General features: G+C 42.4%; 1 protein-coding gene across 3 annotated transcripts in view; it reads left to right on the top strand.

The window, feature by feature from the left end:
* LOC144694493 (STE20-like serine/threonine-protein kinase) overlaps positions 1–26,754 on the top strand; it is a 160,926-nt gene that overhangs the window by 1,543 nt on the left and 132,629 nt on the right. The gene's annotated exons all lie outside the window — the stretch shown is intronic.

Genomic DNA, 26,754 nt, shown 5'->3' with positions numbered 1-26,754 from the left:
CATAACCGGTACTGAGGAGATATAAGTATTGAACTAAATTTATAGATTAACTAGTTAAACTACTTAGTATAAATACAGACAACAGTTGATAGCTAATTAGTTAAATTATACACAATGAAAATGACAGGGCAGGTGATGTGTTGTAGCTGTAGAACATGGGAGCTGGTGGACACCAGTGTGAGCCACATCTGCAGTAATTGTCTGCAGCTGAGGAGCTTCAGCTCCAAGTTGATGAGCTGGGGCCTGAGTTTCTGACACTGCAATGCATCAGGGAGAGGAAAGTTACTTGGATACTTTGTTCCAGGAGCCAATCAAACCCCTTAGGCTAGCTACTTCAGATTTGGTCCGTGGTCAGGGACAGGAGGGTGTGACTGTAAGAGACGAAGGTATGAGAATCCAGAAGATAGAAATGGAGGAGCCTCAGCCTGTGCAATTATCCATCAGGTTTGAGGTTCTTGTAACTTGTGTGGGTGAGAGCAGGGACTGCAAGGAGGATCAACAAACTGACTGTGGCACCATAATGTAGGGAATCATTCAAGTTGCAGGAGTAAAAAATAGGAATATATAGTTGTTGGGGACAGTATATTTAGGGGGATAGATACTGTTCTCTGCAGCTGAGAGCGTGAGTCCCTAAGGCTGTGTTGCCTGCCCAGTGCCAGTGTTAAGGACATCCTCCTCATGTCCGGAGAGAAATTTGGAGTGGGAGGGGAAGGATCCAGTTGTCATGGACCATGTGGGTACCAACAAGATAAATAGGACTAAGAAAGAGGTTCTGCTGAGGGAGTATGAGCAGCTAGGGGTGGAATTAAAAAGCACAATCGCAATCTTTGAACCTTTCTTTGAATTACTACCTGAGCTACAAGCAAATGGAAATGGGATAAACAAGAGAGTTGAATGCATGGCTCTAAGATTGGTGTGGTAGAAATGGTTTTCAATTCATGGGTATTGGCACAATACTTGGGAAAGAGGAAACTGTACCTTGGAGATGGTCTTCACCTGAACAGCATTGGGACAAGTGTACTAGAGAATTGTATAACTAGGGCTGTAACGAGGGCTTTAAACTAAATAATGGGGGAGAGAGTTCATGTGAGGCAACATTTGGAAAATGAAAGAAAAAGGACAAAGCAATAGTGCAGGGCAGCAATGTGGATAATAACCGGAGTGTGATGGGAAGGGACATGAGTGTAGAAACATGAATGCACCAGCAAAAAAGGTCAGAGTAGAGAAAAACAATAAAAGACAAAGGCTCTTTTTCTGAATGCATGCAGCATTGGGAACAAGATGGAAGAATTGATAATCATTTATTTCTATGTGTGCTATGATATAGCCATTACAGAGACATGGTTGCAAGGTAACAACAGCTGGAATCTGAATATTGGAGGGGTTTTGACATTTTGGAAGGACATGAGAGGAAAAAACAGGTGGGGTGGGTCTGTTAACGAAGGACGAGAACAGTACAGTAGTAAGAAATAATCTTGGTTTGGAGGATAAAGATGTAGAATCACTTTGGGTGGAGATATGAAATAGCGAAGGGAGGAAGTCACTGTTGGGAGTAGTTTATAGGCCCCCTGACAGTAACTAAATAGTAGGACAGAGTTTAAATCGAGAAATGGGGTCTTGTATGATAGGTACTGTAATATTCATGGAAGATTTGAATCATCTTATAGATTGGATGAATCAGATTGGCGAAAATGGCCTGGAGGATGAGTTCATACAATGTATTCAAGGCAGGTTCTTAGAACAATGCCTTTTGGAACCAACCACGAAACAAGCAATTTAGTTCTGCTAATGTGTAAGGAAAGGATTAATTAATAAACTCATAGTAAAGGATTCTCTAAGTAAGAGTGATCAAAACATGATAGAATTTCACATTCAGTTTGAATTCATTGAGGGTGGGAAATGTGGCTCTGAAACTAGAGTCTTGAACTTAAATAAAGGCAATTGCACGGGTATAAAGACAGAGTTGGCTAAAGTGAATTGGGAAATAAGGTTAAAGGGTAAACGGTAAAGAAAAAGTGGCAGACATACAGTGCCGCAAAGATTAATGGTAGGCCAGAAGATTGGAAAAATTTTAGAAACCAGCAGAGGAAGACTAAATAAATATGTACAATGGGAGAAATTATTGAGAGAAAACCAGCAAGAGATATAAAAGCAGACAGAAAAAGCTTCTGCAAGTATATAAAAAGGAAGAGAGTAGCTAAGTGAGTTTTGCTCTCTTAGAGGGTGAGACTGGGGAATTAATGATGGGAAGCAAGGAAATGCAGAGACTTCGAACAAGTATTTTGCATTTAGCTTCACAGTAGAAGACACAGAAACCATTCCATGAATAGTGGAAAATCAAGAGACAAAAGGGAGGGGGGAACTTAAAAACAATCTTGATCACTAAAGAAAAAGTACTAGGAAAACTAAAGGCTGACACATCCCCTGGATCTGATGCCCTGTATCCTTAAAGGAAGTGGCTGCCAAAGTATTGAATGTATTGGTTAAAATCTTCCAAACTTCCTAGATTGTTTAAAGGTCCCAGTGGATTAGAAAAGAGGGAGACAAAGCAGGAAACTATAGGCCAGTTAGTCTAACATCTGTCAGTGGGAAAATGCTGGAATCCATTAAAAAAGGTAGTAGCAAGACACTTAGAAAATCCTAATACAATCAGGCAGAGTCAACATGATTTTGTGAAAGGGAAATAGTGTTTGAAAATTTTATTAGAGCCCTTTGAGGATGTAACAAGCAGTGTGGATAAAGGTACACCAGTAGATGTAGTGTATTTGGAATTCCAAAAAACATTCGATATGTAAAACGTTACTGCACAAGATAAGATAATATCTATTTGTGATCTATTTTAACCTATATAAAAGGTTACTGCACAAGATAAGAGGTCATATTGTTGGGGTTGATATATTAGTATGGATAGATGATTGGCTAACCAACGGGAAACAGAGTAGGATCATTTTCGGGTTGGCAAACTATAATTGGTGGAGTGCCACAGGGGCCAGTGCTGGGGCCACAGCAATTTGTGATCTATATTAATGACTTTGATGAAGGAATTGGCTGTATTGTAGATAAATTTGCTGATAAAATAGGTAGAAAAGTAAGTTGTAAGGAGGGTACAAAGAGTCTGCAAAAGGCTATAGGTGGGTTAAGTGAATCACAGAATTGTTATGGTGCAGAAGGAGGCCATTCAGCCCATTGTGTCTGCACCAGCTCTCCGAATGAGTGTTATGACTTAGTGCTATTCTCATGCCTTTTCCCTGTAAACCTGCACATTGTTTCTTTTTAAATAATCATCTAATGTCCTCTTGAATGCCTCGATGCAACCTGCCTCCACCACACTTCCAAGCAGTGCATTCCAGACCCAAACCACTCACTGTGTGAAAAAACTTTTTCTCAAATCACATTTGCTTCTTTTGCAAATCACTTTAAATCTGTGCCCTCTTGTCCTCGATTCTTTTACAAATGGGAACAGCTTCTCCCTATCTACTCTGTCCAGCCTCATGATTTTGAACATCTCTATCAAACCTGCTCTTAGTCCTCTCTCCAAGGAGAACAGTCCCAACCTCTCCAACCTATCTTCATAGCTGAAGTTTCTCACCCCTGGAGCCATTTTTGTAAACCTCTTCTGCACTCTCTCCAATGCGTTCACATCCTTCCTAAAGTGTGTTGCCTAGAACTGTGTACACTACTCCAGTTGATGCCTAACTAGTGTCCTATACAAGTTTAACATAACCTCTTTGCTCTTATAATCTATGCCCCTATTAATAAAGCCTAGGATACTGTATGCTTTATTAACTGCTCTCTCCACCTGTTCTGCCACCTTCAATGACTTATGCACATGTACACCCAGGTCTCTCTGCTCCTGCACACCCTTTAGAGTTGTACCCCTTATTTTATATTGTCTCTCCATGTTCTTCCTACCAAATTGAATCACCTCACACTTCTCTGTATTGAACCTATCTGCCACCTATCTGCCCACTCCACCAAATTGTCTATGTCCTTTTGAAGTTTTACACTGCCCTCACAGTTTACAATGCTTCCTAGATTGAGTGGGCAAAAAATTCACAGATGGAGTATAATGTGGGAAAATATGTGGACGGCGACTTTGGCAGGAAGAATAGAAAAACAGAATATTATTTAAATGGAGACAGATTGCAGAATGCTGCAGTACAGAGGGATCTGGGTGTCATTGTACATGAATCACAAAGAGTTACCATGTAGATATGGTAAATAATTAGGTAGGCAAATGGAATGTTGGCCTTCGTTGCAAGGGAATGGAGTATAAAAGTAGGATAACTATAATGCAATAACTGTACAGGGTACAGGTGAGACCACACCTAGAATACTGTTGTGGTTACCTTAATTAAGAGATGTATTTACATTGGAAGCAATTCAGAGAAGGGTCACTAAGCTGATTCCAGGGATGGGTGATTTGAAAGGTTGAGCAGGTTGGGCCTATACTCATGGCAGTTTGGAAGAGTGTGAGGTGATCTTATTAAAACATAAGAGATTCTGATGGGACCGAGAGGATTTTCCCTCTTGTGGGGGAATCTAGAACTGGGGGCACAGTTTAAAAGTAAGTAAAAGTAAGTCACCCATTTAAGGCCAAGATGAAGAGAATTTTTTTTTCTCAGATGGTTGCCAGTCTTTAGATTTCTCTCCCACAGAGAGTGGACACTGGGTCATTGAATATATTCAAGGCTGAGTTAAACAGATATTTGATAACAAGGGAGTTAAAGTTACGGGGGACAGGCAGGAAAGTGGAGTTAAGACCACAATCAAGATCAGACATGAAAACAGAGTCGGGATAAATGGGTCTTTTTCTGGATGGCAAGCTGTAACTAGTGGGTTGCCATAGGGTTTGGTCCTTGGGCCCCAACTAGTTACAATCTATACTAATGACTTGGATTCAGGGATAGAAGGTACTATAGCTAAATTTGCAGATGACACCAAAATAGGTGGGAAAGTGAGTTACAATGAAGAAATAAATTTACAAATGGATATGGACAGGTTAGGTGAATGGGCCAAAATTTGGCAGCTGGAGTTTAATGTGGATAAGCATGAGGTTATCCATTTTGGTCAGAAGAATAAAAAGGCGACTTATTATTTAAATGGAGAGAAACTTCAGAATGCTTCAGTGCAGAGGGATCTGGGTGTCCTCGTGCATGAATTGCTGAAAGCTAGCATGCAGGTACAGCAGGTAATAAGGAAGGCAAATGGAATTTTGACATTTATTGCTAAAGGAATAGAGTATAAAAATAGGGAAGTGTTGTTGCAACTGTAGAAGGCATTGGTGAGACCGCACCTGGAGTACTGTGCACAGTTTTGGACCCCTTACTTGAGGAAGGATGTAGCTGCATTGGAGGTGGTTCAGAGGAGGTTCACTAGATTGATTCCAGAGATGCGGGGCTTGTCTTATGAGGAGTGATTGAGCAGTTTAGACCTATACTCACTAGAGTTTAGAAAGATGAGAGGAGATCTAATTGAGGTATATAAGATGCTAAAGAGGGTAGACAAAGTAGATGTGGAGCAGATGTTTCCCCATGTGGGGCATTCTAGAAAGAGAGACCATAGTTTTAGGCTAAGGGGTGGTAGATTTAAATCAGAGATGAGGAGGAATTACTTTTCTCAAAGGGTCGTGAATCTGTGGAATTCACTACTTCAGAGTGCAGTGGATGACGGAACGCTGAATAAATTTGAGGAGGAGATAGACAGATTTTTATTTAGTAACAGGTTGAAAGGTTATGGGGAGAGGGTGGGAAATTGGAGTTGAGACCGAAATGAGATCAGCCTTGATCATATTGAATGGCGGGGCAGGCTTGAGGGGCTGAATTGCCTACTCCTGCTACTAGTTCTTATGTTCTTATGTATGATCTTTTTGAATGATCAAGCAGACTTGATGGGTTGCATTTTTTTTCATTCGTGGGAAAATTAAAGTGCATGGGATTGGGGATAGTGTATCAAGATGGATAGAAAACTGGTTGGCAGACAGGAAACAAAGAGTAGGAATAAACGGGTCTTTTTCCAAATGGCAGGCAGTGACTAGTAGGGTGCCGCAGGGATCGGTACTGGGACCCCAGCTATGCACAATATATATTAATGATTTAGATGAGGGAGCTAAATGTAATATCTCCAAATTTGCAGATGAGACAAAGCTGGATGGGAGGGTGAGCTGTGGGGAGGATGCAGAGATGCTTCAGTGTGATTTGGACAAGCTGAGTGAGTGGGCAAATGCATGGCAGGTACAGTATAATGTGGATAAATGAGACGTTATCCACTTTGGTAGCAAAAATAGGAAGGCAGATTATTATCTGAATGGCTATAAATTGAGAGGAGGGGGAATGTGCAATGAGACCTGGCTGTCCTCGAACACCAGTCGCTGAAGATAAGCATGCAGGTGCAGCAGGCAGTAAAGAAGGCAAATGATATGTTGGCCTTCATAGCCAGAGGATTCGAGTACAGGAGCAGGGATGTCTTGCTGCAATTATACAGGGCCTTGGTGAGACCACACCTGGAATATTGTGTGCAGTTTTGGTCTCCTTATCTGAGGAAGGATGTTCTTGCTTTAGAGGGAGTACAGTGAAGGTTTACCAGACTGATCCCTGGGATGACAGATGAGGAGAGATTGAGTCGTTTAGGATTATATTCACTGGAGTTCAGAAGAATGAGGTGGGATCTCATAGAAACCTATAAAATTCTAACAGGACTAGACAGGGTACTTGCAGGAAGGATGTTCCCGATTGTGGGGGAGTCCAGAACCAGGGGTCACAGTCTGAGGATACGGTGTGGACCATTTAGGACTGAGATGAGAAATTTCTTCACCCAGAGAGTGGTGAGCCTGTGGAATTCGCTACCACAGAAAATAATTGAGGCCAAAACATTGTATGTTTTCAAGAAGGAGTTAGATATAGCTCTTGGGGTGAAAGGGATCAAAGGATATTGGGAGAAAGCAGGAGCAGGCTATTGAGTTGGATGATCAGCCATGATCATAATGAATGGCAGAGCAGGCTCGAAGGGCCGAATGGCCTACTCCTATTTTCTATGTTTCTATGTGGGTGTTGCTGTTTAGGCCAGCATTTATTTCCCATCCTTAATTGCCCATGAGAAGGTGGTGATGAGCTGCCTTCTTGAACCGCTGCAATCTATGTGGTGTAGGCACACCCACAGTGCAGTTAGGGAGGGGGTTCCAGAATTTTGACCCAGTGACAGTGAAGGAATGACGAAATATTTCCAAGTCAGGGTGGTTTGGAGGGGAACTTACAAGCGGTGGTGTTCCCATGCACCTGCTGTCCTTGTCCTCAAAGATGGCTGTGGGTTTGGAAAGTGCTGTCAAAGGAGCCTTGATGAGTTTTTGCAGTGCACTTCGTAGATAGTAAACACTGCTGCCCCTGTGCGTCGGTGGTGCAGGGAGTGAATGTTTGTGGATGTGGTGCCAATCAAGTGGGCTGCTTAGTCCTGGACGGTGCCGAGCTTCTTGAGTGTTGTTGGAGCCACACTCACCTAGGCAAGTGGGGAGTATTCCATCACACTGCTGAGCTGTGCCTTGTAGATGGTGGACGGGCTTTGGGGAGTCAGGAGGTGAGTTACTCAGTGCAGGATTCCTAGCCTCTGACCTGCTCTTGTAACCACAGTATTTATATGGCTAGTCCAGTTCAGTTTCTGGTCAGTGGTAACCCCTTGGATGTGATAGTGAGGGAATTCAGCAGTGGTAATGCCATTGAATGTCAAGTGAAGATTGTCATTGCCTGATACTTTTGTGGCATGAATGTTGCTTGTCACTTGTCAGCCCAAGCCAGGTTTTGCTGTATTTGGACATGGACTGCTTCAGTATCTGAGGAGTCGCGAATGGTGCTGAACATTGTGCAGTCATCAGCGAACATCCCCAATATTCAGCACCATTCGCAACTCCTCAGATACTGAAGCAGTCCATGTCCAAATGCAGCAAGACCTGGACAATATCCAGGCTTGGGCTGACAAGTGGCAAGTAACATTTGCGTCACACAAATGCCTGGCATTGACCATCTCCAGCAAGAGAGAATCTAACCATCGTCCCTTGATGTTCAGTGGCATTACCATCACTGAACCCCCTGCTATCAACATCCTGGGGGCTTACCATAGACCACAAACTGGACTGAACTAGCCATATAAATACTGTGGCTACAAGGGCAGGTCAGAAGCTCGGAACCCTGACTCTCCAGAGCCTGTCCACCATCTACAAGGCACAAGTCAGGAATGTGATAGAATACTCCCCACTTGCCTGGATGAGTGCAGCTCCCACAACACTTAAGCTTGACACCATCCAGGTCAAAGCAGCCCCTGCTTGATTGGCACCACATCCACAAACATTCACTCCCTCCACCGCCGACGCACAGTAGCAGCAGTGTGTACCATCTACAAGATGCACTGCAGGAATTCACCAAGGCTCCTTCGATAGCACCTTCCAAATGCACGATCACTACCACCTAGAAGGACAAGGGCAGCTGATGGATGGGAACACCTGGAAGTTCTCCTCCAAGTCACTCACCATCCTGACTTGGAAATGTATCACCGTTCCTTCACTGTCGCTGGGTGACTCCTTTCCTAAGAGCAATGTAGGTGTACTGACACCACATGAACTGCAGTGGTTCAAGAAGGTAGTTCACCATTACCTTCTCAAGGGCAATTAGAGATGGGCAAAAAACTACTGGCCCAGCCAGCGAAACCCACATCTCGTGAATGAATAAGAAAAATGAAGTCTTCAGTACTATTGCTAGAATATTGTCAGCGCCTATAGCCTTTGCAGTATCCAGTGCCTTCAGCCATTTCTTGATATCACGTGGAGTAACTTGAAAGGGCTGAAGACTGGTATCTGTGATGCTGGGGACCTCCGGAGGAGGCCAAGATGGATCATTCACTCGGCACTTCAGGCTAAAGATTGTTGTAAAAGCTTCAACTTTAGCTTTTGCACTGGCCTCCCCCATCATTGAGGATGGGGATATTTGTGGAACCACTTTCTCCTCCAGTGTGTTGTTTAATTGTCCACCACTATTCATGACTGGATGTGGCAGGACTGCAGAGCTTAGATCTGATCTGTTGATTGTGGAATCTCTCAGCTCTGTATATTGCATGCTGCTTATGCTGTTTGGCATGCAAGTATTCCTGACTTGTACCTTCACCAGGTTGACACCTCATTTTTAGGTATGCCTGGTGCTGCTCCTGGCATGCCCTCCTGCACTATTCATTGAAGCAGGGTTGATCCCCTGGCTTAGTGATAATGGTAGAGGGTGAATATGTTAGCCAATGAAGTTACAGTTTGTGGTTGAGTACAGTTCTGCTGATGGCCCACAGTGCCGCATGGATGTCCAGTCTTGAATTGCGAGATTTGTTCAAAATCTATCCCATTTAGCACGGTGGTGGTGCCACACAACACGATGAAGGGTATCCTCAATGTGAAGACGGGACTTCCTCTCCACAAGGACTATGTGGTGGTTATTCCTGCCCATACTGTCATGGACAGATGAATCTGCAGCAGACGGGTTGATGAGGATGAGGTCAAGTATGTTTTTCTCTCTTGGTTCCCTCACCACCTGCCGAAGATTCAGTCTAGCAGTTATGTCCTTTAGGACCCTGACAGCTTGGTCAGTAATGGTGCTACTGAGACACTCTTGGTGATGGACATTGAAGCCCCCAGCTAAACAAAATAAGTGACAGCCATTTGCTGACTCATTCCTCAGGGCAATGCCTTGATCAATCAGGGTCAAGCTGTCTGGTTTAAATTTCAGATAATGTTTGGCAGGTACCTGTCAGCCACCATCACTGGTGCATTCTCCATGACAATGCCTCTGCTAATCCATTTGCCAGCCTCTTCACGTACAGTATAAATTGCTGTTTTCCCCTTATGTTGGTATTCTTGCAGTGTCCTGATGAGTGCAAGATGAAAAGCTTCGACATGTCTCTTTTTCAGCAGTACTCGAGTTCTGTAATACCAAACAACTAAGCCTCTCACACTTTAGAAAATATTTTACTTTGCCATTCAAATTTCCCCACAGCATAATGCATCTGCCACCCTCTTGCCCGCTGACTTTACAGGACTACATCTCTCTGCTGTGCCTTTTCATTCTCCTCACAGCATACTTTCCCACCTAGGTTGAATTGTTAAAGTTGGAAACATTAAATTTGGTCCCCTCATCTAAGTTATTACATATTGTAAAAGGCTGAGGCCCTAGCACTGATCCTTGTGACACATCCTGCTAATCTGAAAATTATGAGCTTATTGCTGCTCTGTTTTTTGTCAGCTAACCAATCCTCAATCCACGTTAACATATTGCCGCAAATCCTATGAGTCTTAATCTTGTGTAACGACCTTTTGTGTGGCACCATATCAATTGCCTTCAGGAAGGCGACAGTGGCATAGTGGTAATGTTGCTGGACTTGTAATCCAGAGACCCAGGCTAATGCTCTGGGGGCATGGGTTCAAATCCCATCATGGCAGCTGATTAAATTTGAATTCAGTTAATAAATCTGGAATATGAAGCTAGCCTTCGTAGTGGTGACCATGAAACTGTCATCGATTGTCATTAAAACTCTTCTGGTTCATTAGTGTCCTTTAGGTAAGGAAATCTGCCATCTGTACCTGGTCTGGCCTACATGTGACTCCTGACCCACAGCAATTAGGGATGGGAAACAAATGCTGGCCTTGCCAGTGATGCCCAAATCCCATGCAAGAATAAATCCAAATATACCTAACCTATTGCTCCCTGAGGTCGACAAGTACAATGCTGTAGGTTTAGTCTGTCTGGATGTCAGTCCCAGCTCACAGTGCTGTAGGATTGGTCTGTCTGGATGTCAGTCCCAGCTCACAATGCTGTAGGATTAGCCTGTCTGGCTGTCAATCCCAGCTTGCAGTGCTGTAGGATTGGTCTGTCTGGATGTCAGTCCCAGCTCACAGTGCTGTAGTGTTTGTCTATATATCGGTCCCAGTACATGGCAGCAAGAAATGACCTTGGACAGACACTGTCATCAAGCAGTTTTAAAATTTGAGGACAACAGAGTCAAGTATCTTCAGGACAGATGAGTGCAGGGCAAAGCCAATGCCTCCATCCATCCCTCCAATACTGACTTCATATGCAGTATTTGCAATTGGTTATGCAAATCAAAACTTGACCTAACATCACACATAAGACGATATAAACCTAGATTGTCAAGTACTCTTTTTTGCTGAACATTCATCTGTTGAAGTGATGGGAGAATCATTATCATATCAGTCCCGGCCAGCTTTGCTGGTCAATCTATACTTGGGTTGCTGCTTACCCTATTTGACAAATTGGTTAAAACAAATAGAAATGACTGTTTAGATGCAAATAAAATCTTCCTTGTAAATAATTCTGCCCCATTTGTATTGATATTGCAGATAACTTCATACAGGAGGTAAGAAACTGTTGAACAAGAGGAAGTGATATTGGGCCTGCATTGTTGAAGTGGTGCAATGAATTGGAGATTAAACACCCTCCATGAGGGACATTCAATTGCTTCCTTTGCGGTTACAGATTGGAGAAGATTGGAAGATTAGATCAGTTGTAACAGGACTATAAGAAATAATGGATGTGAAATCTGAATTCTGAGAACACTATAACAAGTGTGATACAGCCTGTGGCTCTCTGTAACGTAATTTACTTATAATGCTTAGCTGATTCTTCTTGTGACAATACATCATTATGGTTTCAGAATTCTAAATTAGAATTCTAAATTTTGGCACTAGTTAGCTGAACAATATTGTGTTGAAATTGGTGGTTAGACCGCAGGAACTGAGACACTGGATTAGTTGCAGGAGCACTGAGGGACAGGTTTAGGTTCAGGTGTACCATACTCATGGAGTAAGGAAAAGCATTATTTACAATTATACTGCGCACAGAGACTGTGGCAGGTTTTTTATATTCTTTAACTGGACACAGGCGCTGCTGGCTCGGCCTGTATTTTTATTGCACATTCCTAACTGCCCTTGAGAAGGCGGTGGTCAGCCGCCACCTTGAATTGCTGCAGTCCATGTGGTGTAGGTACACACACAGTACTGTTAGGGAGCGAGTTCCAGGATTTTGACTCAGCGAAACAAGAACAGAAAATGCTGGAAAAACTCAGCAGGTCTGACAGCATCTGTGGAGAGAAAAACAGAGTTAACGTTTCGAGTCTGTATGACTCTTCAAAGCTAAGAGAAGTAAAAATGTGATGAAAGTTATACTGTTTAATGGGGGTGGAGCAGGTGAAGCTGGATGGAACAAGAGGAAGTGATATTGGGCTGCACTCTCCAGGCAAGTGGAGAGTATTCCATCATACTCTTGACTTGTGCCTTGCAGATGGTGGGCAGGCTTTGGGATGTCAGCAATAGATGGGGGCAAAGGAGAGATTTGCAAAGATGTCATGAACAAAAGGACAAAGCGGGTATTTTGCTTTTATTTTGACCCAGTGATTTTGAAGGAACAGCGATATATTTCCAAGTCAGGATGGTGTGTGGCTTGGAGGGGAACTTGCAGGTGGTGGTGTTCCCATGTGTCTGCTGCCCTTGTCCTAGGTGGTAGGGGTCACAGGTTTGGAAGGTGCTGTCAAAGAAACCTTGGTGAATTGCTGCAATGCATCTTGTAGATGGTACACACTGCTGCCACTGTGCTTTGGTGATGAAGAGATTGGATGTTGAAGGTGGTGAATGGGATGTCAGTCAAGAGGGCTGCTTTGTCCTGGATGGTATTGAGCTTTTCAAGTGTTGTTAGAGCTGCACTCTCCAGGCAAGTGGAGAGTATTCCATCAAACTCTTGACTTGTGCTTTGCAGATGTTGGGCAGGCTTTGGGAAGTTAGGAGTTGAGTTTTCTCTGCAGACTTTCCAACCTCTGACCTGCTCTTGTAGCCACAGTATTTATATGGCTGGCCCTGTTCAGTTTCTGGTCAATGGTAACCCCCAGGATGTTGATAGTGGCACAGATGTTACTTATCAGTTATCAGCCCAAACCAAAATGTTGTCCACTTCTTGCTGCATGTGGGTGTGAACTGTTTCAATATTTACAGGTATACCGTACACACGGAGTAAGAAACTGGATTATTTAACAAGTAGACTCTGTGCAGGGACTTAGAGACAGGTTTATTTACAGATATATTGTGTGCAGGGACTGAGAAAACGGTTTATTTACAGTTGCATCACATGGCGGGACTGAGACATGGATTATTTATTGGCATACTATGTATAGGATAGAGATAGGTGATTTATCTGTATGCCATGTACATGAACTGAGAGAGAGATTATTCTCTGTTATACTACGCGTAGGGACTAATGGACAGCTTTTTTGCATACCCCATGCAGGTGCTCTCTCTCCAGAAACAGCCCAAGTTTGAAAAGACAGAATCTAGAATGGGTGCACAGTTGATCCAAACTCAAAAGTTTCATTGGCCATCTCCTATGTTTTACAGTATCCTAATGGCAAGACTGAGATATATTAATGGGGTAGCCTTGGTAACACTGAGGTGTGATACAAGTACAGTGTCTCAAATCCACCTGTCCAGTAACCGGACATTTTTAGAATGTGCCATGAACCAATTTTAATTGAGTAAAATTAAAAACTTACCTGATCAAAACTTACCTGGACAATTCGTCTAGGCACTGCATTGGCATGGTGTGGCTCTGGACTAGTTATCCACTTTTGCCTACTCCCGCACTCTGAGTGACTTTTTAACACCCCCCCCAGCCCCCCGACCTGGCTTGGTTCAAATCACCCACAGTCCCAACTGCCCGACCCGAAATACAGCACAGCCTGGGCCCTGAGTTTGCTTGTTTTGAGACACTGTACTTTAATATAATCTGTGTTCAGTGTATGGATTTGTGGTGGCAGTGCCACTGTTACACAGATCCAACTCTCTAATCCTAGTTAATGAACTCCATGGGATGTATTAGTGGAGTTATTGTGCTAGTTACTGTGAGTCACTGAGCTCCACACTCAGCTTGAATTGACTTTGCTTTAGTGATGCAAACGTCTGCAATTTTCTTCAATTTAACAATGTGCTGGTGCACTGGGATTGCAGTGTGGATGGATGTGTTTTACACAAGCCCACCTAAGATGGAACCTGTACTTAATTTCGTAGCTGATCCAGTGTTGCATATTGAGCCAGAAATGAAGCAGACCACATTAATGAGCCTAGGGGTGAACAGCTAAGCTTCTCAGTTGGTTACCATTCTCTGAGATTTTCACACACTTAAGTGCAAATCATCACGCATTCTGTGGTTCCCAGCATTGTTTCTTCACTGGTACTATATGTTTTTTGGCATTCTTAGTTTCACTTGTTTTGTATTTTTTAAGTTTGAAAACTGATGGCTTTCACATCTTGTTTACTTGGCAGTGCTGTAAGTAGCACAAATTATTTTCATTAATCCCAACTCCTCTTGATATAATCGAGTCAGAAACAGAATGATGAAAAGTTTTGTTGTTGGAGCCTGACATATATTCAACTTAGGAGCTGAATGAGGCTGGAGATTTCATTAAAGGCATGATCACCATATCTGATAACTTAAAATATAATGGAGCCTTTTGGCCTCTAGTCACTGAACATCAGTGGAATAGTGTTTTTGTTTTTAAAAACAGCCAATTCAGAACCCTGCAATGTTATATTATTTTTCATTTACTCTATCATTACTGAAATTAATTGTTAAAGACCATATTAGAGGACAGAATGCTTGGCCTGTAGGCTGTAGTTGAGTCCGTTGGCCTTGGATCGTGGCTGGGCTACTGCAGCCAGTATCGTCATTCCTGAGCTAAAGAGGAGAAAATTCAGGTTGGGTTCCCGCTTCATGTGACTGTTCATTGACCCCTGCTGGAACACCTGCATGAGTGGACATTGGGCGAAGACAGGGACGTGCCTAGTACATTGTGATGCTGCCCACAGTTGGATATACTTCTGGCCTCAATGTCTGGCTCTCATATGAAGAATGGTCACTTGGGTGAGTTACCAGGAAGTGCCCATGGAACTGTAGCCTGACAAGAGTCATTGTCTTCAGGAAAGGGAGGCATAAAGTTGCATTTCAAAATGCTTTGTGGGAAGAGAAGAAGTGGCTTCTTGTCTTGTAAAACACTTTAAACATCCTCTTATACTAGATGATATTTTACTGCTGTCACTGGACAAGTCCTTTGCTTGCTATTACTGTTTGAGTCACTCCCAGTGTACAGATATTGGGCATTGATTCTGACTGTACAATTAACAAGTCCATATTGAACAAATGAGAAAGTGGAGTTCCAGTGAGTACTGATACTTTTAGAAATGTGCTTCATAGCAGCAATGAACATGAATAATATTGAAATTGTGGTGACAAGACTCCTGTTGGCTCCTATGTAGTTGAATGCAATGACATTCTGACTACAATGAAATAGTTGGAAACTTCTTGTGAGACATTGGGCAGCAAAGGCGGTCGGTGCCATAGATGGATATGAGCAGGTGATTGATCTGTAGCTCAACTGGCTAAATACCTGATTCACTTTTTGAAGAGTTTACCCCAGTTCATCCTCTGCAACTGTGTTGTGCATTTACTGCATTTCTGTCTGCAGCAGCTCTGAAATTAACAGCAGTGCTAGAAGCAGAATGAGGTGGTCTTGCTGTCTTTGAAGATTCTGAGACTCACCTCAGTCCCCAACACAGGAAATGTAAGCGCTGCCCTTTGCAGAATGGGCATTCAGCCCAGCTACAATTTTCCCATGCCCTGCCTGTTCTGCAGCAACCTTCTCAAGACATCATGGAAGTTACAATGGTCAGAACTAAAGTTACGGATTGTGACTTTTAAACACTTGTGCAGCAGCAATTATTTATCTGTTTAGTCGATACTGGGGGATCTGCCTTGCAGAATAAGCAGCAAACCTTCCACTGCATGAGAAATCATGTGTTACAGAACTGTTTCTGAATCTGTATTACACATGCTATGCAGCATCAGGATCCCAATCCTTATTTAAAAATGCTGTCAGTCTTGGAACCTGCAGCACTGCCTTTGGATTAGAGACTTTGAATCAGTGTCATGACTGTGGTTACTATATTTCAAACTAAGGAGTGATTTAAAGCTTTTTATCATTTAAGCTGTAGTTAGGAGCTGCTAAGTGGTTATTTTAAATGTGTATTTTTTGGTTCTAACTGAGATTTCTTCAGGAAAGGGCTCCATGGTACCTAAATTTACAAAATAGAATCAGAAAACAAGTGTGTGAGGTTTGTGTGTCAGTGCCAGAGCCTGCTCTGTGAGCTTGCTTGTATGGTAGTTATTGGAAGTCATCCAGTGCCTGAGTGTTCGTTTAGTCTGATCTGGCAGAGTTGGGAGCCCTTTCATTCTGAAGTTCTTTTGAGAAAACTTTTCAAAGTACAAAGAAATTCTAAATCCTCCAACAAAGCCTGTTTTCATTTCTCTGGCTATCCACCATCATTCTACTTATTTTGTAAGCGTTATGTTAAGATATGTTTTATTGGACAAACTAGCTATATGCAAGTAAGACAAACATTTGGATCCCCCAGGCTCCTATTAGTAAAACAGTGTCTAGTAACTGATGAAGCAGATACTGTGATACCCCTTACTGAAGCTGTTTGCAACTGCTCAACCTTCATTCAGCATTATGTTAGTGCAGTTGCCCCACAAATTGGACAAAGAGTTAGCTGGGATTGCTTATCTCAGTCTCTACCTGTCCCTATGACAACCAGATACTCTGCCGGACAGCTTTATTCCTGGGGCAGTGAGGTTAGTGGTCAGTGGTGATGACAGATCTGTGAAAGGTGACTGGTTAGGGTTGTTGTAGGAATGAATGAATATTGTGAATTAAGGATTTTGGAATACCTGCAATGAACTTTCTCCTTAGAGACCAGTTGGGTGGATAAGAGACTATGGGGGCATGAAAAAAGTGTTTATACAGTGCCCAATTATTTTCTCTGGGTATCCAAAGTACGTCCCACCAAATGAATGACTCTGTAGAACTGTCACTATTGTCATATAGGCAAATGCAGCACCCGAATTGCGCACAGCAAGATCTCGCAACCGTAAATGTGGTTAAAAACCATTTAACCTGTTGTAATTAAGTTGTTTAAGGAAGGAATGTTGGTCAGAACCCTGGGAGAGTTCACTGCTTTTCAAATAGCAACATAGGATCTTTTACATTTAACTTAACAAGCAGATGGAGCCTTGGTTTAATTTCTTATCTGGAAGATGAGTACCGATGATGCAGTATTATCTCAGTATTGCTAGCCTAGACTAGGTATTCTGGTCCTGGAGTGAGGCTTAAACCACACAAATTCTAACACTTGAAGGTGGTAGTGTTATCATGTCAGGCTACCCCATCGCCAACTGTACATGGCCTGTTGTAGCTTGCTTTTTGTCTTTTATGCCATTTTAATTTCTCTATGTTGTTTAGTAGTTCCTGCTTCTATATTTTCTCCCTTTTCTGTCTTCCAATTCCTCGCAGATGTTGGAATATCAGCCAGGCAGCAGCCCATTGTAAATGACTAATTAGGGAAGGCTGTGGCCTGGAGTGGCATGCATGTCTTTGTAAAGGGATGGAACATAGTTTTGCTTTAACCCTGGACACCCCTCCCTGCTCTAGTGAGGAATTGCTGAATGCAACTCAGACAGGTTCCTTGCACTGGGGGGTCACCCAGGGTTGTCATACAGCATCCTGGTGCGTGGCTTGTCTTGGCTTTGGTAGTATCTGAAGTTACTAAAGAAAAAAATGGTTGATTCATACACTCAATAAAAACTAGGCCAGATGTTCTGACCATTAATCATAAATTGATGTCTCGCCCTCGGAACAATCAGCCAAGGTGTACTGAGCAAAATCACTTGCTGAATACTGGACAGCTTAACCTTAATGCCAGTGTTGACACTGTATTAGAAGCTCAGAACGCTATTCCAGAGTAGAGGTAACTGCTGTACAAGAGGGCAGAGAACCTGAGGAATAGACAACTCGGGTTTTTGCACTTGCAGTGCTTTGTTTCTGAGCAGTTGGTAAAATGTGAAATGGCTGGAAGAATAAAAAAACAGAGTATTACTTAAATGGAGAACGACTGCAGAATTGCGAGGTGCAGAGGGATGGGCTGTCCCCATGTAGTTCAGCGTTCTAGTATATGAGTCGCAAAAAGTTAGTGTGCAGGTACAGCAAGAAATTAAGAAGGCTAATGGAATGCTATCTTTTATTATGAGAGGGATTGAACATAAAAGTAAGGATATTATGCTTCCGTTATACAGAGCATTGGTGCGACCACATTTCGAATACTGTGTGCAGTTTTGGTCTCCTTATTTAACGAAGGATGTAAACGTGCTAGAGGCAGTTCAGAGAAGGTTTACTAGATTGATACCAAGAATATGAGAGTTATCTTATGAGGATATGTTTGACAGGCTGGGCTTGTTCCACTCGAGTTGAGGGGTGACTTGATTGAAGTATGTAAGATCATGAACAGTATTGACAAGGTGGACGTAGAAATGATGTTTCCTCTTGTGGGTGTGTTCAGAACTAGGGGGCACTGGTTTAAAATTAGGGGCGCCCTTTGAGGACAGATGAGGAGAAAGTTTTTCTCTGATGGTTGTGTGACTTTGGAACTCTCTGCCCCAGAAAGCAATGGAGGCGGTGTCATTGAATATTTTTTAGGCAGAGGTAGATAGATTCTTGTTAGAAGGGAATCAAGGGTTATTGGGGGTAGATGGGAATGTGGAATTAGAAACACAAACAGATCAGGCATGATCACGTTGAATGGCGGAGCAGACTTGAGTGGCCGAATGGCCTATTTCTGTTCCTATTTCGTATGTTTGTATGAACCACATGGGAACAGCCCACCCTGGGCTCAGGTGGTACTAGGAGTATATGTGAAACAAAAGTGGAATAAAAGGCAGTTTCAGGAAATGTACATAAGGTGTTGCCTATTTGTACAGTGATTCCCCTGGAGTTGGAATGGGTCTAGTCTTTCATGAGGTCAGTCACAGTCTCATTCTAATCATATTCCATTAGATCAGTCAAACTTCACTTTGTTGTTGACTTTATCAATCTCAGTTTTGCTGCTGAGCTCCTGTTCTAAATGGGGATTACTGAGATAAACAAATGAGTGAGTCCTTCATCTGCAGCCCACATCCACTGGGGCAACTGAGACCAGCTTTAAGATTGAATTTTGCTCCCTAATGTTCAGGAATGGAGGAAAGCTTTTATTGTTTGACAGTGTGCTGGTGAGAATGAGGTTTCACTGTTTTTAAGCATGAGGGAGCTGGGAGGGGATTATTTATTCATTCATGGGTTGTGGGTATTGCGGGCAAAGTTATCATTTATTGCCCAAATTGCCCTTGAAGGTGGTGGTTATTCGCCTCCTTGAATGCAACTGAGTGACTTGCTTGGCCATTTCAGAAGGCAGTTAAGAGTTGACTATATTACTGTCACATATATGTCAGGTTTAATCAGACTATCTCAGGCACAAGCAGAGATAAATGGGTATGATCTAATTGCCGTTACAGAAATGTGGCTAAAGGGTGACCAAGACTGGGAACTGAATATTCAAGGATATTCAACATTTAGGAAGGACAAGCAAAAAGGCAAAGGAGGTAGTGTTGTGCTGACAATCAGGTAGGATCAGTCCATTAGTAAGGGAGGATCTCAGATCGGAAGAACAAAATGTGGAATCGAGTTAAGAAACAGCAAGGGGCAGCGAACATTGGTAGTTGTTGTTTTCAGCCACCAAAAAATAGTGGTAGTGTGGGGCATGGTAATAATCAGGAGATTAGAGAAGCATGTAGCATGAGTAATACAGTAATCATGGGTGACTTCAATCTGCATATAGACTGGTAAAATTAATGAGCACTAATGCTGTGGAAGACGAGTTTCTGGAGTGTTAGGGGTGGTTTTCTAGAGCAGTATGTTGAGGAACCGACTAGACAAAAGGCTATTTTAGATCTATGTAACAAGAAAGGGCTAATTAATAGTCTTATTGTAAAAGAATCTTTAGGGATGAGTAACTATAACATGATAGAATTTTACATTGTGTTTGAAAGCGAGGTAGTTCAGTCTGAAGCCAGGATGTTAAATTTGAACAAAGGAAATTATGAAGGTATGAGGGGCAAACTGGGCTGAGGTGGACTGGGAAAATACATTAAAAGGTATGACAGTAGACAGGCAATGGATAGTCTTTAAAGAATTATTACATAGGCACAGCAATTAAATATTCCCTCAAGGCACAACCCTCCCCACCAAAAAAGTTAGTCAATTGTGGCCAACAAAGGAAGTTAAGGATTGTATAAGATTAAAAGAAAAGGCCAATAAAGTTGCCAGAAATAGTAGTAAACCTGAGGATTGGAAGCATTTTAGAAAACAGCAAAGGAGGACCAAGAAACTGATAAAGGGAGACTAGAATATGAAACTAGCAAAAAAACATTAAAATGGACTATAGATACATAAAAAAGAAACATTTGGCTAAGATAAATGTCGGTCTATTACAAGCAGAGTCAGGAGAATTTATAATGGGGAATAGAGAAATGGCAAAGAAGCTAAATGATGACTTTGTGTCTGTCTTCACGAAGGAAGATATAAGAAATCTCCTGGAATTAGAGACCGAAGGGACTAGAGAGAATGAGGAATCAAAGGAAATTATTTTAGTAAGAAGGTTATATTGGAGAAATTAATGGGACTGAAGGTTGATAAATCCCCAGGACCTGATATTCTACATCCCAAAGTGTTGAAAGAAGTAGCTGTGGAGATAGTGGATGCATTGGTGATCATCCAAAATTCCATAGATTCTGGAACGGTTCCTGCAGATTGGAAGGTAGCAAATGTCACCCCGCTATTTAAGAAGGGAGGAAGGGAAAAAATGCGGAACTACAGACCTGTTAGCCTTGCATTAGTAATAGGGAAAATGCTAGAATCTACTCTAAAGGATGTGATAAATGGACATTTAAATAATAATGATCTGATTGGGCATAGTCAACATGGTTTTATGAATGGGAAATCGTGTTTGACGAACCTTTTGGGATTTTTTGAGCATGTTACGAACAGAATTGATAAAGGGCAGTCAGTGGACATTGTGTACTTGGATTTTCAGAAGGTTGTTGATAAGGTCTCCCACAAGATTTCTCTGGCCTGGTATTCCAGAGACCCCAGGTAATGCTCTGAGGACCCGGGTTCAAATCCCACCATGGCAGATGGTGAAATCTGAATTCAATAAAAAAAAAAGTGGAACTAAAAGTCTCATGACCATTAAACCATTGCCGATTGTTGTAAAAACCCACCTGGTCCACTGATGTCCTTTAGGGAAGGAAATCTGCCGCTCTTACCTGGTCTGGCCTACATGTGACTCCAGATCCACAGCAATGTGATTGACTCTTAAATGCCTTCTGAAAAAAGGGCAATTTAGGGATGGACAATAAATGCCAGCCTAGCCAGCATCCCATGAAAAAAAATTATAAAATTTAAACACATGGGATAGGAGGTAATATATTGGCATGGATTAAGATTGGTTAACAGGCAGAAAACAGACAGTAGGAATAAATCGGTCATTCTCAAGTTGGCAGGCTGTGACTGGTGGGGTACTGCAAGGATCAGTACTTGGGGTGCAGCTGTTCATAATATATATCAATGATTTGGATGTGGAGACCAAATGTAATATTTCCAAGTCCGTGGATGACCCAAAATTAGGTGGGAATGTGTGTTATGAGGAAGATAAAAAGCTGCTTCAAGATGATTTGGAGAGACTTAATGAATGAGCAAGAACATGACAGGTGGGTGAACTATAATGTGGAAAAATGTGAGGTTATCCACTTTAGTAGGAGGAACAGATGTGCAGGGTATTTCTTAAATGGTGAGAGATTAGAAAACGTAGATATACAAAGGGAACTGGATGCCCTCGTCAATAAGTCACAAAGCTAACATGCAGGTGCAGCAGGCAATTAGGAAGGCCAATGGCATGTTGGCCTTTATCACAAGAGAATCTGAGTACAGGAGTAGCAAAGTCTTGCTTCAATTGTTTGGACTTTGGTTCGATGGCACCTGGAGTACTGTGTGCAGTTTTGATCACCTTACCTTAGGAAGGATATTGTTGCTACGGAGAGAATGCAACAAAGGTTCACCAAATGTTTTCTGGGATGGTGGGTCTCTCCTATGAAGAGAGATTGGGGAAACAGGGCCTGTATTCTCCAAGTTTCGAAGGATGAGAGGTGATCTCATTGAAAGCTACAAAATACTTAACGGGGATGGACAGGGTAGATGAAGGTAAAATGTTTTCCCCTGGTTGGGGAGTCTAGAACTAGGGGGATAATTTCAAAATAAGGGGAAGCCACCTAGGACCGAGATGAGAAATTTTTTTATTCAGAGGGTTGGAATTCTCTACCCCAGAGGGCTGTGGAAACTCAGTCATTGAGTAGGTTTAAAGCAGAGATTGACAGATTTCTAAATATCAATGACATGAAGGGATATGGGGATTGTGTGGGGGAAAAGGCATTGAAATGAATGATCAGCTATTGATCGCATTGAATGGCAGAAAGACTCAATGGGCTGATATAGTCTATATTCCTATGTTCCTAAGATTTCTCCCAAATTTCTTTCCTTGAATTCAGTGTTTACAGCATGGACTCGGCTACTTTATCTTTTTGGTGAAGAGCTGTTTTTGAGTATCTGCAGAAATTGTTAGCCTGCTGAGTAATTGAGGACACTGCATCACTCACTCCTGGCAGAGACCATACATCAAAGTTACAATCCAATTTTTGGAACTGCCTTCGAGAGGCACTGAATGGCCGGACAGCAATTGGGGAACCCAGTGTTCCTATTATAGCTGCTGCAGGCTACCTCCATTTGTAGAAAACCTGCACATGTGCAGCTGGTAGGACAGTAAGACAATGTCTTATTATTTTCTCAAGTAGTTTTGCATTATAAGGAGGGATAAGATTTTGTTCTGAGACTCAGAATCGTTATTTCATGTAATACTAAAGCTGTTCCTAAAATAATCCTAATAGGATGGGAGTTGATAGGGTATTCCTGTTTCCAACCTTGGCTCATTTTTGGCTTATAGGAAGAGGACAGAAGTACAAAATTCACAAGTTTCCACTCGGAGAAATGGATATATGGAGAGATTTCTTGAGAAAGGAATTGATTCAGGTCCAGTTAACATATTTAACAAGGAACTGATTTGTTTTGCTGGAAGTGATTAGGGGTTGAATGACGATTAATAATCACAGAATCATAGTGCAGAAGAGGCCCTTCGGCCCATCGAGTCTGCACCGACATGTGAGTAACACCTGACCTACCTACCTAATCCCATTTACCAGCACTTGGTCCATAGCCTTGAATGTTATGACGTGCCAAGTGCTCATCCAGGTTCTTTTTAAAGGATGTGAGGCAACCCGCCTCCACCACCCTCCCAGGCAGTGCATTCCAGACCGTCACCACCCTCTGGGTAAAAAAGGTTTTTCCTCACATCCCCCCTAAACCCCCTGCCCCTCACCTTGAACTTATGTCCCCTTGTGACTGACCCTTCAACTAAGGGGAACAGCTGCTTCCTATCCACCCTGTCCATGCCCCTCATAATCTTGTACACCTCGATCAGGCTGCCCCTCAGTCTTCTCTGCCCCAACGAAAACAACCCAAGTCTATCCAACCTCTCTTCATAACTTAAATGTTTCATCCCAGGCAACATCCTGGTGAATCTCCTCTGCACCCGCTCCAGTGCAATCACATTCTTCTTACAATGTGGCGACCAGAACTGCACACAGTACTCCAGCTGTGGCCTCACCAAGGTTCTATACAACTCCAACATGACCTCCCTACTTTAGTAATCTGTGCCTCGATTGGTAAAGGCAAGTGTCCCATATGCCTTTTTCACCACATCACTAACATGCCCCTCCGCCTTCAGAGATCTATGGACACACACGTTTCTCAGAACTTCCTAGTGCCATACCGTTCATTGAATACTTCCTTGTCAAATTACTCCTTCCAAAGTGTATCACCTCACATTTTTCAGGGTTAAATTCCTTCTGCCAGTTATCTGCCCATTTGACCATCCCGTCTATATTTTCCTGTAGCCCAAGACACTCAAACTCACTGTTAACCACCCGGCCAATCTTTGTGTCATCCTTGAATTTTTCGTTTTCCCCAGTGGAGTTCAGATGAGGAAAATAAGTGTTTCCTTAAAGTATGGGATCATTAAGTGGTTCCTGATAGAATCTGGGCTGTGGATAAATCAAGATTGATAGGCCAACTTTGGATTTCTGATGTACTTATCTTGTGGAGCTGTAAGTCAGTGTTATGATAGCTACACAGAGTAACTGACAGGTTAAAGTTGAACACACCAAATTTAATTCACTGTCTGCCAGTGGTTCATTAGCGTTACTGTGGGAAAAGTGTTGGTAGATTAAAGCTGAGCTTGTGCAGCTCAATGCACATACGTTACGTAGGTGCTGTCCCGTTCTACAATTCTGCTTGCAGGTTGTTTTAGGTGCACCTCATTTTAGTGGCGTCCAACCTTACCTGTTTGTCTGTTTCTGTATTGATGCATGAGGGCAGCTTAAACACTGCCTTGACCACAGCAAGTGCTGCAATTGGATTAACACTTTAGGAAGTGTATGAGCAAAGAAGACCATGCAACATCATGGAAAAATTGATAAACTAAATTAACTCAGTGAGTTCGGCAGTGAGACAAATGTAGTTTAATTTTTAGGAATTATTGTTTCTTTTCTTGAAGTCCCTATTAGTAACTTAAATATATTAGTGATGTTCCATTGTCATGGAAATGGGCAACATTCCAAGTACCTATAACCTCCAGATGACTGTATCTGTGCAGTCTCTCTTTTAGAATGCTGTGAATTTCAGTAATGTTGCCCAGCCCTGCTGGCTGCTAGGTGGGGCTTGTTACATAGAATGGGTAAAACTATTCCACAGATTTCCAGATACACATTTCATCTCCGCTTATAAACTTATAACCTTTCTACTCATTTCAACAGTGATGTGGAACTTGGCCCTTTGCCTGGGTTTCTCAGTAAAATGTGTTTTTATTTAATTAAAAATCGAGCAGTTTTGGAACTGAAGCTTTGTGACAAACTGTTTGTTTTATAGGTGTGGCCTCAGCGAGAAGCGTGGTAACACCAATTACTCATTGGAGCTGAATTGTGAGGCGCATCCCATGCCTCAGTGGTATATTGCTGCTGTCGTTTTTCAAACATTTGAAAGTATTGACACAAAAACATAGTCAAATCTAGACCTTGCACAAGCAGCCTCAATACACAAAGTGCTCAACCCTACAAATCTGCATTAACCACATCAGCTGCTGTACTCCTCCTCAACATGAGGTAAAGCAAGAACTTGCATTTATAAATCACCTTTCCCATCAGGCCATTCCAAAGCAGTGTCAACAAAGTACTTTTGAAATTACTGCTGTTATGTGAGCAAACTTTTCACGTGCGAATAAGAAATAAATGACGAGTTATAATCTGTTTAGTTGTATTGGTTGAAGAATAGAAGTTGACTAGTGGAGGTATGTTATCGACTTCAAATTTTCTTTATTTCGTCATCTTAAAAACTGAAGCCCCTTTCCCTGGAAATTACTTGCTAACTGAGAATACTACACAAGCCCCAGAGCGCCGCTTAATTCCGGCTCTATAACATACTCCCTCATCACCGGGGCACAGTGGCAGCAGTGTGTACCATCTACCAGATGTGTTGCAGCAACTCTGCAAGGCTCCTTTGGTAGCACCTTCTAACCTCTTACCTGTACCAACTAGAAGGACAAGAGCAGCAGAGGCATGGAAGCACCACCATCTGCAAGTTCCCCCCAAGCCACACACAATCCTGATTTGGAACTATTTTGCTGTTTTTCACTGTCACTGGGTCAAAATCCTGGGACTCCCTTCCTAACAGTACTGTGGGTATACCTATACCACATTGTCTGCAGTGGTTCAACGAGATGGCTAACCATCATCTTCTCAAGGGCAATTAGGGATGGGAAATAAATGCTGGCCTAGCCAGCAATGCCCACATCCCAGAAATGAATAAATAAAACACTCAACTTTCAACTTGTGTATTCAACTTGTTCACTTGTCAATTATGCAATATCACATCAGTTCTCATGTGGTGTTCTATTTATCTCATTCTCAAGCACTTCCCAAAATACTTCTAATGGGAGAAAAGAATTCCAGCTCCAATAATATCTGCACTGCCCTATGGTTGTTTGGTCGTCTGTGGATCTGTTAAATACGTGATCGTAACAATGTCCACACAATGTGCTGGAGCTTGAGGTTTGATTCCTCACTTAAGCTCACTGCATAAATGCTATGGTAGAGGACTGAGCAGCTGATGCTCATGTTCTGTAAATGCTTTCAGCTCTGAAAGTGAGGCTTTTTAAAACTCTGAAACAAAAACAGAATTACCTGGAAAAACTCAGCAGGTCTGGCAGCATCGGCGGAGAAGAAAAGCCTTTTCTTCTCCGCCGATGCTGCCAGACTTGCTGAGTTTTTCCAGGTAATTCTGTTTTTGTTTTGGATTTCCAGCATCTGCAGTAGTTTTTTGTTTTTAAAACTCTGAACTGTTTAATGATTTTATAATCTGTTTGTCATTTTTTTTATTCTTTCATAGGATGTGGGTATTGTGGTGTTGCCCATCCTTAATTGCCCTGGATTTGAATGGCTTGCTAGGTCATTTCAGAGGGCAGTTAAAAGTGGGTCTGGAGTCTCATGTAGGCCAGACCAAGTAAAGATGGCAGATTTCCATCCCCAAAGGACATTGGTAAACCAGATGGGTGTTTACAACAATTTGTTATAGTTTCATGGTCGCTAG

This window comes from Cetorhinus maximus, chromosome 20, assembly GCF_964194155.1.
Source record: "Cetorhinus maximus chromosome 20, sCetMax3.hap1.1, whole genome shotgun sequence".
Classification (NCBI taxonomy): domain Eukaryota; kingdom Metazoa; phylum Chordata; class Chondrichthyes; order Lamniformes; family Cetorhinidae; genus Cetorhinus; species Cetorhinus maximus.
Note: the sequence above shows the minus strand (reverse complement) of the source record. Positions and strands in the feature narration are given on the sequence as shown.